Below are 21775 nucleotides of genomic sequence, written 5' to 3'. Positions count from 1 at the left end.
CTGCTTAGCAGTATTTATGTAAGACTAGCTAATAAACCGTTCAGTTAAAATTCAAATCCAGGTCTGCCTGTGGCTCAGTCATGTACCCTTTCAATCTCATCATATTGCCACCCCCATACCAAAGTTAGAGACAACTGGTAACAGTCAGTGTTGCAGATAAATGAAAGACAGGGATTAGCCAATTTTATATACAGATATCACATGTAATAGTAAAGAACTATATCCTTTCAACAGTGACTACAGCCCCAAAAAAACTGTTAATATTTGAAATATACACCAAACTTTGACTATATGCCTAGCTAGACAGTACTAGATATGCCAAAGAAATTGAAGATTTTATTTCAAAAAAGTTTCTAGATGTTGATCTCTACATTCAGACTACAGGCAGAATTAATGGCAGGTACTCAATGACCTCCAAATTATATCCCATAATGATAACCTTCCTCTACTCCACTTGTTGTAAGACTTTCCCTTCCTTACTATACCAGCACGTTGACCTTTTAAAAAAAGAAATTTTAAAGAGCCCAATGAAGTGAACGCTGTGAGGGCTGAGACTGTACATTTAGAAACAGTTTCTCACTGTTTCTAAAGTGCTTTGGCATATATTAAGCTCTTAAATACTTAATGAATGGAATGTGCTAATAAAAAATAAAATGCTCAAAAAGTGAACAGAAGAACACACAAAATGTAATATGGAGGCTTGGAGAGCTTACAACACTTATTTATAACCTAAGAGCTTTTTCTTTTTTTTTTCTTTTTTTGAGATGGAGTTTCACTCTGTCGCTCAGGCTGGAGCGCGGTGGCGCGATCTTGCCTCACTGCATCCTCCACCTCGCGGGTTTAAGCAATTCTCTGCCTCAACCTCCCGAGTAGCTGGGATTGTAGGCCCACCACCACCACACCCAGCTAATTTTTTTTGTGTATTTTTAGTAGAGATGGGGTTTCACCATCTTGGCCAGGCTGATCTTGAACTCCTGACCTCGTGATCCACCCGCCTCGGCCTCCCAAAGTGCTGGGATTACAGATGTGAGCCACCGCACCAGGCCAATTTATAACCTAAGAGATTTCTTAAATGCCTTCAGAACCACGAAAGATTCATTTATGAATAATGTATAGCCAGAACAACACTCAGGAAACTTTTTCTGTAAAGCATCAGGAAGTAAGTATTTTAGGTTTTGTGGGCCATAAACTCTTTGTCACAACTACTCAACTCTGCTATTGCAGTGAAAACAGCCAGATAATATGCACACTTATGAGCATGGATGGCTGTGTTCCATTAAAACTTCATTCACAGAAACTGAAATTTGAATTTCATGTAATTTTCACGGCACAAAATATTATCCTTTTGGGTTTTTTTTTTTTTAAGCAATCTAAAAACAATTCTTAGGTCGTAGGCCATATAAAAACAGATGGCGGGCAGTACTTTGCCAATCCCTCATTTATTTATTAAATACTTTCACAGAGAACAAAGGCAGATGTGTTTTTACATTTTAATTAAGCACATTAAGCCTAAATGTGAAGACCTATAACAGAAAGGGTTTTAAGTGGGTTAATATGTTACTAAGAGAAATTACAAAGTTTTTTTCCCCATAAGTATCTTCAAAAACAAGAAACTGGACCAAATCACACATGAAAGCTATAACAAGACAATTTATTTGGGAAAAACATTTCAGGCCATTAAAAGCAGTATGTGCTAAACCAGAATTCAGCCACAACATTTGCATGATTTTTAAAATCTTTTTTTTTTTTTTTGAAACTATAAAGACCTACAGGTTTGAAGGTCCCCTTAAACTCGCAACCAGATCCTCCCAATGGTTCTTAACCAAGGGTGTTAATCAGACTAACCTGAAACATCTAAAAATACAGATGACCAAGAGGTTCTCTATCAGAGGGGCTGGGGAAGGGCCCTGGCATTGTATTTTTAATTTATGTGTCACAGGTCACTGATGCTGCTCCCCATAGCTAAGGACTATAGCTAAAGTCAAACCATATGATCCAAACTTCATGTGTGACATTAGGAAATGAACCCAAGTTAAAGAAGAAAAAACCCTGACTAAACAGAGTAACCCTAGCATAAGCTGCTTGAGAAGCATCTATTCGTTAACACAACACAGATTCTTAAACTTTTGAAACCTTCTGTCCCCCACCATACATGTCAAGTTTATGTTATTCTTTAAAACAGAAAGACATTTTGCTGCCTTTGACTGCCTTACTCTAGTAATAAGCCTCATAATTATGAGGCTCTCTTATAGGAAAAGAAGACTGCAGAAAGAGTAAGCTAGGAAGCTTCTATTATCAAAATGTGACTGCTTTCCATTATTTCAATACAGAGCTTTAAGGAATATTCCCTAATCTTTGTTCTATTGTGAGTCCAAAAATACACCAATAAATGAGTCATAACCTCAAACTATACATGAGTGCTCCACTGGTATATATTTTTTTGTTTTCTCAATTTACGAGATTGTGATATTAATCAAAAGGGATATTTTTGTTCCATAAGAAATCTTTCCTACAACTCCTTTTAGTTTCAGGTCATAGCATTACCAATAGCATACATACAATGTATAGCCTTTCATTCAACAAATATTTATGCATCAGCTATATGCCAGGATCTGTAATAGATTCTGGGTGTGCAGTAGTGATTACTGCAGAATGCAGACATGGTCCCTGCATTCTTTGGAGGGAGACAGACAACCAAATAAACAATTACAAAAAAGCATGTAACTAATTAACAAGTGGGAGAAGGGAATGGGATTACACAGCAGAAGTGGAAGGAAGGTCCCACTTAGCGTGGTCAAAGGCTTCTTGAAGGTAACATGTAAGCTGAGACCTGAAGAAGGATGCAAAAGAGCCAGCATGTAAGGAACAGGGAAGAAACATTCTAGAAATAGAATATAACAAGCAAAAACCCAAAGTCATTAAAGAACATGATCATCTTTCAAGAACCCTTGAGATCAGAGTAGTTTGATTATAAAGGAAAAGGTGAGTGCAATGAAACATTAAAAATAGCCAGATCACATACAGCTCTCTAGCCTTTGGTAAGAAAAGTGTTTTCTATTCTATGTGACACTGAAAGTCATGAAAGGTTTTAAGCAGGTGAATAATGCAATCTTATTTGAGTTTTTAAAAGCTCATGCTAACTGTAATTCAAAAAACTAGAAGGGAACAGGAAAGAAGGGAAACCTGCAAGGCAGCTATAGCAATATTCCAGCTGATAGATGGTGGTGGCACTAGGGACAAGAAGTAGTTAGACTAAAGAAATATTTAGGAGGTAAAAACAGCAGGTTCTGTTGATGTGATGAACTGCATATAGTAGATGAGAAAAATTAAGAGGAATAAAGATGACTCCTACCTATCGGGCTTGCACAATTAGATTGTAATACTAAATCTAGTGCCATGTAAGAAAAACAGCAGTTTCTAAAACTCCACTCTCCAATACAATAGCCACTAGCCACACAGCCACATTTCAAGTGTTTAACAGGCACATGTAGCTAGTTGCTACCAACTCAACAGCACAGACACTGAACATTTCTACTGTCCCAGGAAGTGTGGATTACTGGACAGTGCTGTGCTAGAGGTAAGAAATGTGCCAAATGCAGAAGTCCATCAAGACTAAAATTATAAAGTATCCATTTGATCGGCCAACATGTAGGTCCAGTGGTGAACTCACAGCAAGAGCAAGTTCATTGGAAATGTATTAATAATAATATATTAGAACAGTATATCACAAACTGGGATGACAGTGATAAGTGGAACCATATACAAAGGACATCTTTCAGGCAGTGAAAGGGAGAAGAAAAATAACTGGAGGGAAAAAAAACGGTTGGGTGATTCCAGAATATTTATTCAACAAAACTTTACTGAACACCTGTAAGTTCCAGATACTGTCCAGCTATCAGGGATATAAAAACAGGGCAAGGACCCTCAAAGGGGGAAAAATAAGTAGACAAACTTTCAGACTATGATTAGATATACCAAATAAATGAAAATAATATGACCAAGTGCAACTGAGTCAACAAGGAAGATCTCAATGGATAAAATATCTGACATCAGCCACGAAGGCTTCATCAGTTTGAAGAAAAACAAAAAGGCTGAAGAGTGAGAGGAGAAAAGTAATAGGTGATGAAGGATGTGAGTATACAGGAGCTTGAGCTTTTACTGAATGAAATGGTAAGCCCCTAGAAGTTTCTGAACAAAAATGTTACATGGTTTATCGTTATAAAAAGGGTTACTCTGGTGACCACGTCGAAAACACATTTAAGGGAGAAAAAGGTGTAAGCAGGGACACCAGTTAGAAGGCCTTTCCAATGATATAGGCAAAAGCCATTCATAATAGCAAAGAGAGAATCAACCCAAATGCCCATGAACGGTAGACTGGATAAAGAAAAATGTAGTACCTATACACCATGGAATATGATGCAGCCTGTAAAAAAGAACAAAATCATGTCCTTTGTAGCAATGTGGATGCAACTGGAGACTATTGTAAGCAAATTAACACAGGAACAGAAAATCAAATGCCACATGTTCTCACTTACAAGAGTGAGCTAAACATTTGGTACACACGGACATAAAGATACAATAGACAGGGACAAAAACAGGGAGGGATGGAGGAGTAATGGTAGAAAGTTATCTATTGAGTACTATGCTCACTACCTGGGTGACTGGTTCAACCGTACCCCAAACTTCAGCATCATACAACATACCCTTGTAACAAACCTGCATATGTACACCCTGAATCTAAAATAAAAGCTGAATAATAATAATATAGGCAAAAGATGGCATGGCATGACATGGCTTCAGTGAAAAATGATTAAGATTTCTGATATGCAGACATGCATCTCATAAGGACATTTCAGTTGATGATGAACTGCACATACAACAGTGGTCTCATAAGATTATAATGGAGCTGAAAAATTCCTATCACCTAGTGATATTGTAGCTATCATAATATTGCAGCACAATGCTCTACTCATGGTGTTTGTGGTGACGCTGGTGTAAACGAACCCACAGTAGGTTTACTGTGCTTCAGTTGTATAAAAGTACAGTGGGCCAGACATGGTGGCTCATGCCTATAATCCTAGCACTTTGGGAGGCCAAAGTGGGAGGATTACTTGATGCCAGGAATTCAAGGCCAGCCCTGGCAACAGAGTGAGACCCTGTCTCTACAAAAAAAATTTTTTTTAACTAGCCAGGCATGGTGGGGTGCCTGGTGTAGTCCCAGCTACCCAGGAGGCTGAGGTAGGAAGATTACTTGAGCCCAGGAGTCTGAGGTTACAGTGCGCTATGATAGCGCCACTGTACTCCAGCCTGGGTGACAGAGTGAGATGCCATCTCAAAAAAAAAAAAAAAAAAAAAAGTATAGCATATACAGTTATGTCCAGTATGCAAGACTTGATAATGATAATGACTGTTACAGGTTTATGTACTTACTATACTTTTTATCATTATTTTAGAGTGCATTCCTTCTGTTACTTCTTTAAAAAAAAAAAAAAAAAGTTAACTATAAAACAGCCACAGGTTGGTCCTTCAAGAGGTATTCCAGAAGGCACTGTTATCATGGGAGGTGGCAGTACCATTTATGTTTACTGCCTCTGAAGACATTCCAGAAGGCCAAGATGTAGAGGTGAAATACAGTGATACTGATGATCCCGATCCTCTGTAGGTCTAGGCTAATGTGTTCATGTCTGAGTTTTTTAACAAAAAAGCTAAAAGGTAAAAATTTTTAAAAATAGAAAAAAGTTTATAAAGATATAAAGAAAATTTTTTGTACAGTTGTACAATTGTGTTTTAAGCTAAGTGTTATTACAAGAGTCAAAACGTTTAAAAAATTAAGAATTCACACAGTAAAAAAGTGACAGTAATTTAAGGTTTATTATTGAAAAAAGTCTTTTAAAATCTTTAAAAAAATGTAGTATAGCCCAAGTGTACAGTGTTTATAAAGTCTACAGTAGTGTACAGTAATGTCCTAGCTCTTTCACATTCCCTCACTCGTCACTTGCTGACTCACCCAGACCAATGTCTAGTCCTGCAAGCTCCATTCATCATAAACGCCTTATACAGGTGTACCATTTTTTATTTTTGATACCATATTTTTACTGTACTTTTTTCTATGTTTCGATATGTTTACATAAAAATACTTACCTTTATGTTACAATTACCTAAAGTATTCATTACAGTAATTGGCCACACCATATAGCCTAGATGTGAGTAGGCTATACCATCTAGGTTTGTCTATGTATACTCTGATGTTCACACAACCATGATTATCTCCTAATGACGCATTTCTCAGAATGTAGCCCCATCATAAAATGACATATGACTTTATTTTGAAGGGAGAACAGACAAGGTTTGCAGAGAGAATTTAGATATGGGGTATGAGAGAAAGATGAGTCAAGAACTGCAAGGTTTTAAGCTAGGTAACTGGAAAGACAGAATTGCATTTCAGAAAAGACTGCAGCTTTGGGGAAAACCGGGAGGTCAGTTTTAGACATACTAAGTTTGAGACGCTTCCTAGACATCCAAAATGCTGACCAAAAAGTAGCTGGATATCAGTTTAAGGATATCAATTTGTAAATCATTAGCAACAGATGTAAATACCATCTGTATAAAGCTATGAGACTGGAGTAAATATGCACAACAAAAAAGGAGAGATTCAAGGACTAAACCTTCAGCCACTCCAACAGAGATCAGAAAGATACCAGAAAAAACAAAGACGGAAATGCCAGTGAAATAAGAGGTCTGAAAACCTGCTAACAGACATGGTGGCCTGGAAACCAATGAAAAGGCATTTCAAGCAACTGCAGCAACGGTGCCAAATACTAACAGATTAAGTGAGATGACAACTACAAATTTATAACGTGGTGGTCACTGGTAGGGGTTCAAAAGAAAAAGGGAGTGCATAAAGCAATTTTTCAAGGTGATTTTGCTGGAAAGAGAAACAGAGACTGAGGTGGAGAGTAAAAGGAGAGATGGAGAGAAAAAAAAATTTTTTTTATAATGGGATAATAGCATGTTTGCTCATGGAAAGAGCCAGTAGGGTAGAAAAAACCACTGATACAAGAAACGAGAGATGCTACAGTAATATTCTTGAGAGCAAGAGGGGATGGAATCTGGTGTGCAAATGAACTGGGTGGCCTTATATTGGAAGGCTACAGTTCTTCCAGTGACAGAGGAGAAGGTAAAAGACATGGTCATAGATACAAGAGACCACTGGGCATGAAGCCAGGGAGGGACAAGACTGTTGAACGTGTATACAAGAAAGTGATTATAATTCAGTATGAAACTTCAGCTGTATAGAAGTGAGGGTGAGGAACAGGGAAAAGCTTGGATAGATAAACTGTAGGTCCCAATGGGACTGATGGGCTGTTGGAGTTGACATATTTACTAGAGGAATTAGAAAGTGAGATGCCTGAAATGAGATTGGGGGAAGAGAGCACAGTTACTGATAAAAGACAGAGTAGTCTAGAATATGACAATGGGAATGTGTAGTTGACTTAGGATAGAAAGTAAGATTACTGGAGGAGAAGAAATCAAGGAACTAAGAGACCAGGATATTGGAAGCATCTTCTATATCAAAGTTTGTACCAGACTGTAAATCAACATACTGCTTCCTTCATCAAAATCTTGCTACAAAAAAAAGTAAGCTAAACTAAACAGTAAACTTAGTGACACAGGTGACTTACATTCTGGCATAACTCCTTATCTTAATTCATACAGGTAACAGTTACGAGACCACATCTTTACCAGTATTGCTCTACATGGATAGTGATGTCATCAAGAATTATGACAGAAATGAGAGAGAGTAACAATGAGCCAAGAGCTAATAAAGTGATCAAGGAAGGATGTGAATGACCCAGCACGGTCTGCAGGTGCTTGAAATAAAGACGGGCAATGGGTGGTATAATTTGATCACATGAAAGTCAAAGCTTGAAGTTTTGGAAAAGAAAGGTCAAGAAGTGACAATGAGGGAAAAAAGCAGACATTTAGTCCACACACCCCTTAGTTCAGTGTTACAAGGTGTGCAAGAAGGGAAAAAATCATCACTTGAGAGAGCTGTAAGGGAAGTAGCATTCTTGCAGAGAAGGCTAGGTTACAGCTGAAATAAGAAACGAACATTCACAACAGATTGAGAATATAAAGGATTTTCTAACGACTGAATTCCAGAAGTTAAAATGAATGGATTTCAGATGATGAAAGGTGGGAGATGGGGACCAAAAAAAGCAACAGGATTAGAGTCTGGGGGATAAGAGTTAACACAGAAGGGCCAGTGTAACTAAAGTAACAAGTCCTTGAAAAGGCATGCCTCAGGATTGGCCTCTGACCAGTATGCAGTACTACTTCCTTCATTGTAAAGACAGACCATTGATGAAGTTTGATGGTAACAAGGTGAAGGGGTTCCTATTTAGCTCCTGATGGGGAAGACAGGGGAAGTTGAGGAGAAAAGGGAAGGTATTAAACGGCCCTTCTGTCTTAGATCTTTCCAGACAAACGTAATAGAATCTGCAGCATAATGGCAATAAGGAAAAACCTGAGGCCCTTTAGCATATAGTAAGGGCGCTCTTCAAGCATGAGAAATAAGTATTCTTCTAAAAAATCAAATTTTAATATTTCCCAGCATCCACTTATCAGCAATACCATTTTAACCATAATTACTCTGCCTCAAGGGTGACCCTTGATCTTCAGGCATTCCTAGATATCTCATCTCTAAACTTTCTAGCCTCTTATTTCTTATTCTATGGGGAACAGAATGGTTGGCACTCTGAATCAGGAACCAGGAAAAATGACAGCACAATTAAAGCAGGAAACAGTGATCAATGCAGGACAACTACAATATACAAAGTAACAAAATACTTGGGCTTGAAAACTAAACAACAAAATTCAGCAAAATGCCAGCAAATTGATACACTAAATTCATAATCTATTTAAAGCGCTATGTCAGCGTATTATGTTTCCTAAATAGAATTTAGTTTGTAACTTTTGTATCTAAAGGAACTATAAAGTATAAGCGAAGTTTGAGGACATTCAACGGCTCAGAAAGGAATTTAAGGGTCTACCTCAGCACTTTCCTACACAGGGGAATTGAACTCCACTTGGAAGCCTCCAAAGTTACTTGGATTGAAAAATATTTCCAAGAATCCGTTGTTCCTCCCTTATACATGTGGCATTCATCTAGTGTATGCCAAACTTCAAAGACACTCACTCCCTACACCCTTACCCCAAAACCACTTAATTATACTTAAAAAAGAAAGAGAGAGTACAGTAAGTAATCCCTATTACAGCTGTTTCGTTTACTTCACAGTAAAGGAAAATTGGGAGCAGTTTGCAACAACTATCCCTCAGTGTAGCAAATTACTATCACCACTTAAGATCATCTTCAAATTGCACTCCCAAGACATTCTGCAGTAAATTTAACTTCTTACACATTTTTATATGGACGTCCAATAAGGTATGCTATATATATGCACATATATATATTGCTACTATTACAAAACGCTGTAAGAGAGGTTTATCAAACTAAACCAAACCCTTCAGATTTTTTGTACATCTTTGGCTTCCAACTCAGCTACCAGCATTAATCATAAGGTTTATATGCCATGTACACTAACTTGAAATTAAAGTAGGTTAAAAATACCCCCCAAGTTTTAAACGGTTTAACATATCTGTTACAAGTCAGTTAAAAAGAATTAGTCCAGCAATATGTGAATTACTAAAACACGGTAAAACCGTGGGGATATTAGTGAAAAAATTAAAAGATGGAAATAAATAGGGGAGAAAATGGAAGTGTTATGAAGCAGTTTCACCCCAGCATCATTCAGATGTTCACACTCTTCAAACCATCATAGGGCGGGGGAGGGGGAGAAGCATTTTGAACAAGCTCAAAAGATACCAGAGGTAGGAAACTTCTGGGATATTACAAAAGAAACTTTACAGTGGTTCTACGAAGAGTCTCATGGAGATTGTGGGATAGACCAGGGGTGAGACGCCTCTAGGATTAATGTTTCATAAAAGGTCCACTGATCTGCTTGTATTTTACACCATCATATCGTAATAAAAATAATTGCAGACTATAGCATTATTTTCAGATACTTTCTAAACCAACGCCGGCCTATGATTTACATTTTCAGTCCAGTCACTTAAACACGGAGTTTGAAGACTAAACACCCCACTTTTCTTTCTTGAGACAGAGTCTCGCTCTGTTGACCCGGCTGGAGTGCAGTGGTGTGATCTCATCTCACTGCAACCTCTGCTTCCCCGGTTCAAGCAATTCTCATGCTTCAGCCTTCCAAGTAGCTGGGATCACAGGCACCTGCCACCATGACCTGCTAATTTTTGTATTTTCAGTAGACACAGGGTTTCACCACGTCGGCCAGGCTGATCTCGGGCTTCTGACCTCAGGTGATCCACCCTCCCTAGCCACCCAAACTGCTGCGATTACAGGCGTGAGTCACCGCGCCCGGCTACCCCACTTCTCAAATTCTGGAAATACCTTGTTAGTAGCAAAAGATTTAACCAAAATCGATTTAACTGCCTACATAAACTGACCAAAAAGCCATAAGGCATTAATTTAAGTAAAACATATTCAATTAATTTTTAATTACCTAAACTGTTTTTTAAGTTTTGGATGTAGTCTAACAGTAATAATTTAGCTTAGAAATGCAAACTTCTGGTAAAAAGGACATGATTTAAAGATCAGTAAAATTTAGGGCTGATGTGAGTTGTATACACAGAATTTGTCCAGCATTTTAAGTGCCTTCACGTTAAGTTTTGAGACCTCTTAAAAATACACTTAAAGAACTCTATTTAAGATGGCCGAGTAATGAGAAAGTTACTTCTCCCCCTTTTCCTTGAACCTGGCCATCTTAACTCCTAACTTTAAAAATGTTGGTTTCCCAGTTTTCAAAAATAAGTCAATAATATGAATCCTGCTTTTAAGTTCCTAATCTATAATCAAGTCACACAAGGCATTTCCCAAGTGCCCAAATAAATACAAACCTAATAATTTAACAATGTTATCTGCTCAATTATGTACATTCACAGAACCAGTTATTTCACAGAATCATCATCATGAAAACATTGTACTTCAAACGGGACTACCGCAGAGGGACAAACAGGCAGTATTCAGCAAATAAGTGTATTTAATTTGTGCTGAATACAGCATCTTAAAATATGAATTTTGTTCACTGACACTTGAAAATCAAGAGATGTACATTTATCTGGATTTCCCACTTAGGGGAAAGAAATCAGATGATCTGGCAACATAAACTGTATTCCCACACAATGGCTGGAGCTGCTTATGACTGGCTGCTTCATGTGCACTTCAATTTGTAATAGTCCACATGGTCCCATTTACCCAATACCTAACTGGCCCTGGAGACATTTGAGTAGCCATTCCCACTATAATGTAGTAAGACCAATCCTATATAAGGCTTGTGAAAACGATCTTATTCTTAGTAACGTATCTTGAACATCAAATTGTAGTATGCTACATTAATGAAGGCAAGTAACCCATTTCAGGAGAAAAATTAAGTCCCCAGTAGCCATTTTTTTCAGTAAGTTGTATGTACATAATTTTTCAAAGACCTTTGAAGCCTACTCTCATTTTCTTAGAAAACTCTTGAAAAATCAGAACAGAAGCTTACAGACAGTAAATGTTGGAAATACTAAGCACCAACTTGGAAATCACTAATTTACAAGTATTGTCCCTGACGGAGGAATATTTAATCCACCCTGAAATAATCATTCACATAAAGCACTTGAAGCATTCTTGCCTTAAAAAAAACCCTAAATATAGCAATAATACATTTCTTAAGTAGTAAAAAAAAAAAAAAAAACATATACCAGTTTCCACAAAATGACACTGAATTCCATAGGCAAAGTAAAGCAATCATTGATAACTGTCATTTTCCCTCCCTATGTTAACATTTTCATTCCAGCAACATATTCTGAAAAAAAATTTTTTTTTAATCTAAACCCTGAAATATTTCCATATGCTGACCGTGTAACTTCCAAAAGCCAATTTAGAATAAGCTTCATTCCTGTTGCTAATTAGATTGATTTGAAACATGGATTTTCAGAGAATAATATTACTAACAGAAAAACCATGAACTTTAACATAGGAGCCTAGAGAAAGCTCTTTAAGAAAAAATTCAAAGGGCAAAACACTTACAATTCAACATGGCCCACCACTACGTACAAATGAAACCAACCCTATGGTAACTAAGGGCATTATATTTTAGGTCACATACACTGGCTCAATTGCCTTCATTTCTATTTCCTAATATAATCAAGTTGAGCACTTATGTTTTACTCTGTGACTGATTTTAGATAAACTGACAATTCACATCTTCATTATTTTTTTCTGAGAATTTCAGTTGCTGTAATTCATCAATATAGCTAAACATCATGATCTTTTACTTCCTAAAGTACTATAATGAGATTCTGGTTTATCATTACGATATATTTAAGCAGAACTGCCTATTCAAAGTGACCTCAAAAAACCTCCCAACTTTTTTACTGCAAATATTGGCTGAGAAGACATTTTCTCAAGCCTGTATTTTAATTAGCAGTAATATGATTTCAAAAATCAAAGGTTTCTTAGGTGATTCTCCCTCATCAGAACTATTCATAAATATATTCCACATAAACTTGTTTGGAATTAAAAAAAAAAAAAAAATCACAAGCATTATACTATATCCACTGGAGGGCACTCAACATGACCCAAGCATGCAATGAAAACATGCTCCAACACTACTCACAAAGTTGAGGGAAACTTTGAGACTGGGGAATGTCTCTTAACAGAAGAGATGCCTCTAAGTTAAAAAAAAAAAAAAAAAAAAAAAGTGGCTAAACCCTAAAAACGGGTTCCTAATGTGATTGACTTTATCTTTCAAGAGCTTCTTTTTCCTTAGGGAGAAAGCAAATTATATGCATACCTCAAGGACAGCAGGGTTCAGGCCTCAACAGATGAGCCTAGGTTTCAAACTGAGTCAAGCTCAGTCTTGCATGAAACACAAAAGCAGCATTCTTAAGTAAACAGAGGAAATAAAGAACTTTCCCCGAGTTTAAGTGATGAAAAACTATAGGAGTTAACTCCTACTCATTTCAGTCAACACAAATCATATTATATTCCTTTTGTGAAACCTGAGAAGTATGTATTTATTTTAACCGATTGGCCCACTTACCTATCACAATCACAACTGCAATATTACATAGTCTGTTAAAGAAGGACAACTGAATCTGCAAATCAGTATCTTCTCAATGAGGGTACAAGGAGGCAATGGCTACATACGATGGACAAACCAGAAGCAGCTCCTGGGCTATGTTTACTATTCACTTTTACGGTATAAAAATGTTCTCAAGCAGTTTCAACAATAGATACCACAGTTTCAATAAAAAGAGGGCTACAACAAAACTAAGTCAACACAGTATTTTCAAAAACAATGTCACAAATCAACATGACACACTACAAAAGAGTTGCAAATACCTTTTGTTAGAAGTTTGTCCAGTTCTAAAAGCCTTCATCCTTTGTGTCCTGGGTTGGCAGTCAAGCATGCTTCCGACTAAGCTCAAAGTACAAACTTAAAACTTACCACCTACTCATCTACAATTATTGATTATCAGCAACTAGGAAACCACAAGAGAAATAAAAATAATCTTATAACAGGACAGATGTATTATTTCATTTTAATAACACTGAAGTTTCATTTGGCTAAATATACTTACATAGTCTACTGCAGGAGATTTCATTTCACTGCTACTTATAACTACAAAATAATTATATCAAACTTTTAATTCTCTACATCCCTAGTTTCAACAATACTTAGCATGCGCCTCTCCCCACCTCATCCTATAACAAAAAAGAGTATCTGCAAGAGTTTTGCTAACACATTTCAAAATACCCTTGAAGAAACTTGTCTCCTCGTTTTCTATCTTGGTGGTGGTGTTATGAAAACAAGCATACAGACCTTCACTTATGCCAATTTTTATTCCAGTCATCAACGGGAACAGTAAGCTCAGTCTGATAAATTTTAATATTGGAAATACACTTTTCTATATCATGTTAGTAAAGGAAATAATCAGATAACAGTTTAAAAAAAACCCTCTTCAATACTCTGAAACCTGAACACTGTTAAATGCTTCATTTTTTTATTAGCCACCTTTTTTTTTTTTTTTTAAGTCGGTTTTTCCCGAAAACTTTTAAATGACTGTTCTGGTCTGTGGGAGACTCAGGACTCCACAGGACTCTAAAGTTACATGCTATACTAAGCTTTCTAGCACAGGTTTTTACTTTTCCCCACCCCCAGGACTTCAAACTTGAATAGTCTCAGTATTCCTTTAATCCTACAGAATAGACTTCTGAAAGTTTTTCAAGTTACTGTTGCAATAATCTCAGGGCCTTGTCCTTGTACATGGCCTTCAGAACAAAGGTTAGGTCAAAGTAATGAATATTGGGCGCAAATTAGCCACATTTTGTCTGGTGTGAAAGCACATCCTCAAACCCTGAAGGGTACTTTTTTTTTAATTAGAGATTTTCAAAGATCTAAATATAAAAGTAAAATAAATGTCGCACAGCCTCAGTTCAAACGAAAAGCCTCCAAAGTAGAAATGTATGTTAATAATTTAAGCAGGAGATAAACCAGCGGTACAACATAAATAACACTTGAGGCTATATTTAATATTTCTTAGGATGAATACAAGTCAATACGAAGACATCTGAAGGTACTGAATGTTCGTTCACCATGTGACAAATACTGAAATGGCTACCTAAATTCCAGACAAACTACAACTTAGCGATCTGAAAAACATTAGCCTAGACTTTATGAAAGGAAATGCTGCCGTCTCTTTAAGTTGATGTCTAGCCTAAGCCACCATTATTCAAGATACAAAGCTCCCATTTCACTAAAACCACTCCTCGATTTCCTTTTGCCGACCTCTGCATACCAGCAGCCTAGTCTCTCTTCATTCACCACTCACAAACTCGAGGGGTGGGGGGCCGGGGACGGGGGAAGACCACAGATGTCTGGAAGATACAAAGTATGAGACAATGCTCCCTCCAAAAGGGAAGAGAACGTAAGGCAACAACTACACCCAACTGCCAAAGCTTTCAAGCTTGGCAGATTCAGAAGCAGGCTATAGGAACTTAACTTCGAAAAGTCTCGGTTCAAAGTCCTCTCTCCAGACAAAACACTCAAAGAAGTTGCAGTGCTTGAATTCCATTTGGCCAGTTTTGGAGCGAAGGGAAAATTCACTCCGCTGAAAAAACAACATCCTCTAAAACCCAATTTTAGCTGCCATCAAACTAAATTTTGAATAAATTTAAATTATTTCTACGAACAAAATTCTCGAAGCGTTCTGAGTCAGAGGCTGAATCCTGCAGTTCACTTGGTAAAAAACAGTAAGCCATCACCTTCGCCTTCCTCCACCCTCTTATTTCACCAGGGTCTCATGCCCACTACCATAAATCCATAAGACTCTCAGTACATTATCCACTGTTTTCACTCACCTGCACAGTACACTAAAATATAGGTGCAAGACATGGATTTTTCATGTGCACACCCTACTGACGCATCGCACCGGCTGCACTAAGAGTTTAGTTACTCTAACGTTTCAAGTTGCTTCGATTCAAACTCACATAGCTAGGGTATTAAAAAAAATAATAACACTTCTATTCTTAAGAACGAAAGAAGAAATCTTAAGAGAAAGTCCACTGGTCCGATCCCCAGGACTGATGGGACCTAGGGTGGCGTCCCTGCCTCAGCGCCCGAACCCCAACTCGCCGCAGGAGCTGAGAAGGCGGAGCCCCCCGTCCCCACCCCGCCCCCCACCCCGGCCCCGGCGCATCCCAAGGCACAGGGTCCCTCCCCGAAACTCGGCCAAGGCCAGAGCCCCGGACGGAAACCACAGACCCCCACCCCCACCCCGCCGGCCATCCGGGCTCCTGGACGCGCCCCCGCGGCACCCCCTCCCCGCAAGCGATGCCCCCGGGGCCCCCGAGAGGCAGCACGACCGGAACCCGGGCCCGGCCGCCACCCTCCGCGCCCCGGGCGCGGCCCGCCCCCACCGTCCCCTACCTGAGCCCCCCACTCCCAACCCCAGGCCTCCCGGCTGCGCCCAGCCCGGCTCCCAGCCCGCCGCCCGGACCGCGCGCCTACGACGAAGTTTGGCTCCGAGAGGAAGCTGGAGCAGCCCCGGAAGGATAAGGAAAGGAGCGCCCAAGCACCTCAGGGGAACAGGCTCCTCCCGTCGCGGGAGTCCGACCGTCCTCGACCTGCGGTGGCGGCTCGGCGAGGACTGAAGCTGCTCCTCGGACCTTCCTCCGTCTCCGCCTCCCCTCGCTCTCCGCTCTCGGGGCCGGGCCAACACGGCTGCCACAGACCAAGAGGCTTAAAATGGCGCCGCACAAGGAGCTCTTATAAGTCGCCCAAAAGCTGCCGTATCCTGCCGCCGCCGACGCAGCGCGGAGCGCGGAGCGTTCCGCCGCGCGAGGACAAGGGGCGGGGCGCGACAGGGCGGTGGAAAGTAGTCCCCGCGCCGCCCAGCAGTCAGCCGCCGTCTGAGCGCCCCGGGCCGGGGCGGGGTGCTGGGGCACGCTACGGACGCTCCCCGCGGTGACGGCTGGCGGTTGCCCGCAGCGCGGGACCTGAGGGCAACTCTTGAGGGCGCCGTGGTCTGCGTCGGGGAGGCCGGGCCCCCGCGGCCTGGGTTGGGGAACGTGGCCCCGGTATCCTCCCCTGTCCCAAGCCCGTCACCCCCGCCCCCCGCGTTTCCCGAACCGGGAGAGCAGCTGCAGGACTCTGCGCGCCTTTCCCGCGGCCTGCGGAAGGTGGCACCTCGGCCCTAGTCTTCGGGGACCGCACGGGGTGGACGGGACAGGTCCTGGGAGGGCGGAAGTTCGGGGCCAGGGCGGCGGTAGGGGCTCGGGGTCAGCGCCCGCCCGGCTTTGGGCGCTGCCGGGTGCCGCCGCTGCCCGGTCGCCGGCCTGCGGGCTCTCTGACCGGGCGCGGGTTAGGGGGCTTCGCCGACCTTGCGGTCTGTGCCGCACACTCGCTGCTGGACCTGGGTCGCAGACCAGTCTCACAGCACCCCCAAAGCCCCCCACTGCCCGAATGGTGGATCCCACCTCTCAGCAGGCTGTTCAGCTTAAATTTCAACCTGAATAAGCGGGCCGAGCCGCCTTCTATCCCCACTCACGAAGGCTGTAAACTCTTCGTAGAATGGGCGCCAAGCCCTCAATTCAACAAGTCCTTATGAGTACCTACTGTGAACAAATAACTAATGGAAATGGATTAGCTCCAGAGCGCTGTCAATTAGGTTAATTCTTATAGATTCCATTTTTATCTGGTTCCACTTGTCACTAGGTATCAATAGATTTATTTGTGGGGATTTTTCTTTGAAGAAAAAGATTTTTACGGTATTACTTATTTGAGAAATACAAGTATGTTTATAGAGAAAGCTATCGATTAGGCAGCCTCTAATTTTTTAAACTAATTTTCTATTTAAAAGCATTTTGTAATTCATTTCAATAAACTGAAAAATGTTTCCCATTGTAATCCAGCAAAATAGACGCTTGTCAAAGCTGCAACAATTATGATCGATTCACTTTCTCTAGCCTATTGTTTGTGCTTATTTTTCCTCCAAAACATTGGAGAGAGTACAAAAAGCAACAGTGAAAGTTACCTCTATGCTTTTATCCCAGGACTACAATTAATACAAGCAAACAATAGGTCTTAATACATAGATGCAGGCAGAAAACCCATTTATTCATTCACTCATGGAGGTGGGATGTGTAGTTTAAGCATAGCTCATGTTTCAGGGCCAGCATATTCTTTAAATAACTTATTTTTGTCTTAAAGATATTTTACTATGTAAGTGGTAATGCCAACTGCTGTCTGTCACCATAGCACATGTGGGCCACTGCAGTGGAAAAAGTGTACACAGTAAGATGATGTTCAATGAGATCCATTGTCTAGAAAGACCTTCTCATTTGTATCTTTCCTACTAATTCTGTAGAATTAAGTATAGCTATTGGTTGTGGTCACAATTCAAAAAAAAAAAGGAACCGAAAAAGGCATTTCATCAAAGCCATGTTTCTAATACAAACTCAAAAGTATAAATGGCGTTTTTAGGTACTGATTCCTAATTTTAATGGTCATTTGGAGAATTAAGGAATATGCAGTTGATTAAAGTCATATATTAAAAATCAGACGACAAATTAACCACTTTTACAGGGCCTTTTTTTTTTTAAACATGTTTGCTTTTTCTATGTGCAGCTTTTTTGTTGTTGAATAAGGCACTCTTGAAATTGGTTAAGAAATATCTGCACCATTAGAAGATCTAAAGGATAAAAACATTTCTGTATTTGTATTTCTCTGTTCCATTATCAAAATAATGGAATCATTTTTCTATAATTTAAATACTTTAAATTTAGAATTATGATTTTTAATCCCAATTGGCACCATAAACAAATACATATTATTAAAGAAAATGTAAAATTTGCAACAGCGCAGCTTGCTGTTTTTCCCATCATATTAAGTGTACTGAAGAATTACTGGTTGACTAGCATTAAAGCAAGTTAAATTTAACATAGCTCCTAATTTTTATTTGCATGTTTCATAAAGCAGAAATTGTTCTAGTTGTCTCATCAAAAATAGGAGATGAATAACTTCTATGTAATGAAGACAAACACTATCATTAAATCAAAGAAAAATACATTATCAAAATACCTGAGTGTGGTAAAATAAGTAATTTTGTAAAATAATTTTTTTAAATTGACTTTGGACAATACATTTCATAAAAACAGTTGGTTATCTGTTTTATGCCTTTTCCTTCTAGAGCCAGTCACCCTGGGTTTGACATAAATTAATTTTATAAAATGGCGACAGACAAGTTGTTCTAATTTTTAGGCTGTGTTCTTAGAAATCAAAAGTGTCTCCAGCTAGTTTAAAAGAGAAGGTATTTCTTTTCACGCTATCAGGCCACTGGCATATAAAGCAGTGGTAGATCGAACCTGAATGTAAGGCATCCCTTCCCTAAAACAGAGGCTTTTGATTACCTTTAAGAGAAAAAAAAAAAGCCCAGATTATTTCACACTTCAGACAGAAATATAAATCACAGAAATATGCCAGCATTGTAAAGAAGGTTCGTTCACTTTTACTTAACTCTATCAAATCCATTAATTAAACATTTATTGAGCACCTAGGACAATGAGCTTCCCTTAGAGAGAGGGAAATGGATGACTGGCTCCATGTGATTAAGGCTCTTAAATTAATGTAAAATTGTATCTGTTAACCCTATTTAAAAAGAAGCAGAAACGGTAGAAAACAAGCTGTGAAACTAGGGTGTGGTCTCCCTTGGACTCTACATCCGAATCCCCTCGGAAGGCTCCTCTTCCAGCAGAAAGGTAAGAATAATATTCCATGCATTTAAAAACAATCCCAACTCTCCAAGAAGGCTTGTTAAAAATATTTCTTAGGACAATGTAAAAACACTGGACAACAATCAGGATCAGCTTTTCATTTAGCAGTTCATCAAGTGGGCTATTTATGGATTGGGACTTTTGATTTGTAATACATCATCTCGGGGTTTGGTGTTATCTTTTGATTTCTTTCCAGCTGAACAGGCTAAGTAGTTGTAAATACCTCTTGTCAGACTACATGGTTGGCTATTCTCGCACACAGAAGTAATCTAGGAACCCACTGGGCAAGTTCGGCGGAAAGCCACTGTGGAAAGCTTGCAGCTGATGTATACTGCAGAGCGAGGGAGGGGCGGTGAAGGTGGCGGGAGGCAATGGCCATGGTGGTTGCTATGGCCTGGTCACTTCAGTTATGTCAGGAACACCCTACATGCTTGAAGTTATGTGTTCTCGAGGCCTTCATTGGTTTCCCATACTAAGGAAGTACATTTTAATGGCTACCATACAAAGTATGAAGGAGAAGCAATGGAGTCATCATCCATGATATTCAAAGAACATAAAGGTATATATGTTTCTCAATGTTTCTAAGAACTCACACAAGTACCGCTGCATTTCTAAGAAATCATGCTTTGGAGACACACACCCGCAACACACGCACGTGCACACACACACACACCCACTATTAAAAATTTCAAAATGGTTGCAGATATTTCATTCACAAGGAGGTTAAAGGCGTTTCCCATCGCAAGAAGGATTAACTTACCGGAGGATTCTGGGACTGCAGATGTATACTGCGGCAAAATCCTAAATTCATCGAAAAAAATCATTTCTGGACTCCAGCTGCTGAAAATAATAGAATTATAGTAAATCATGGATAAGATTAAAACAAGCCATTTTCACCTTCCAACGTGTTCAGAAAAAAATGATTCTTTTCTTTTAAGTCATTTCTTAAACAATGCAAATTTTAAAGTAGCTTTTCTTTCCAGACCTCGCAGCGCCATGAAATCGATAATTTTTGATCTTTTGGTTAGTAGGCAACATGGTGAGCTATTGCAGGGACTGCAGGCAGCAGACATGTTCTTGTCAGCTAAAAATTTTCATATTGTTTTTGAATCCATTGAGATTTGTAGATGTGATATCACCGGTTTTTTGTTTTAGCTTGCACTAGGCAATAGGGACGCAAACCCTCAGTTTATCGACATATACATGTCTATTGCTTTATATGTATTAAAAACAGGGAGTCTTACTGGATCTTAAACAAAAAATTATGTAAAAGGAGTGGCTGGTGTGATTATAATCCCATCATGCAGGGTCCACGGTTCCCATTTAGTGAAATTTCGCAGAGGGCAACTTCTTAAGAACATCCCTGCTGTGCAGAGTGAAAAGCATGAACAAACCAAAGACAGAATTCATCTGTGTTTATATTTTACAAACAATGAAAAACCTACTCTTTGTATGCCTTTTTTTCCCCCACCTTATTATTTCATGAAAACTGCAGCATTTTCCCCGCCCCCATCCAAACACTCACCACCCTAGCACTGCAGTATTCCGTCCCTCTTTGCTTCTCCTTCGTCTTCTTTTTCGCTTTCACAAATTCTGCACGCGCCATCTTTGTGTGGGGTGATTCTTTGCTAATTTCAGTTACCCATTCTCTTACAAATCAGTTCAGAAATAGAAAATTATAGTGCGCTTTGGGGCTTAATTTGCCTAAATTTCTTTCATTCTCCCCTTCTGACATAGAAAAATGGAAACAACGGGAGGGGGGAGAAGCCAAAAAAAGAGAGAGAAAGATATTTCTATTATTGCCATAACCTGTTGTATACAGTGGTAATAAAAAATATTATTAACATAATAGCAACAGCTGCAGCCTAAGTAGAAGCTATGAGATAATTAATGTGCTACAACAAATTAATTTGCTGCAGGTGCTTCTGCTGTGAACTGAGTAACCCTTGCCATATAAAGTCTAAATACAATTATGATTCCCCCCACACACTAAAACAAAATACTGAGTAAAATGTCCTGTTTAGTAAATATACCTATTGAAAAAAAATTCTCCCCAGTTCTTTTCCCCCTGCCCCTCACCAATCCATGCTAAAAGGTTAAGTCATCAATAGGTAAGTGTGGAGTTACATCGATGTGTATATGTATGTGTGGGTATATATGGAGACCATGGCATTTTAAAACATAGAGGTTTTATACTGTGTCTTAGTTGGAAAACATATGGATAAGCTATAGATTTCATTTTTAAAAATATAAGTAGTTTATAATATTTATGAGCTTCGTTGGTTTCAGAACAAAAATTACATGTTTCCATGTGTATAGCTGGAAAAAAATAAGTGTTGAGCAATTACCTAACTGAATTAA

General features: G+C 39.3%; 1 protein-coding gene across 7 annotated transcripts in view; it reads right to left on the bottom strand.

Moving 5' to 3' along the window:
* The window catches only part of CTNNB1 (catenin beta 1), a 40958-nt gene extending 24573 nt beyond the window's left edge, over positions 1-16385 (bottom strand). For 6 of the 7 annotated variants that reach the window (XM_074031787.1, XM_065540414.2, XM_074031789.1 and 3 more), the window contains exon 1: positions 16220-16385. The gene's annotated coding sequence lies outside the window, so the exon portion shown is untranslated. Of the gene's footprint in view, positions 1-13483; positions 13624-15502; positions 15770-16219 lie in introns of those variants that run through there. The other variant, XM_045385012.3, reaches the window with a different exon arrangement.
* Between the last annotated feature and the right edge of the window lie 5390 nt (positions 16386-21775).

The sequence above is a fragment of the Macaca fascicularis genome, chromosome 2, assembly GCF_037993035.2.
Source record: "Macaca fascicularis isolate 582-1 chromosome 2, T2T-MFA8v1.1".
Taxonomy (NCBI): domain Eukaryota; kingdom Metazoa; phylum Chordata; class Mammalia; order Primates; family Cercopithecidae; genus Macaca; species Macaca fascicularis.
Note: the sequence above shows the minus strand (reverse complement) of the source record. Positions and strands in the feature narration are given on the sequence as shown.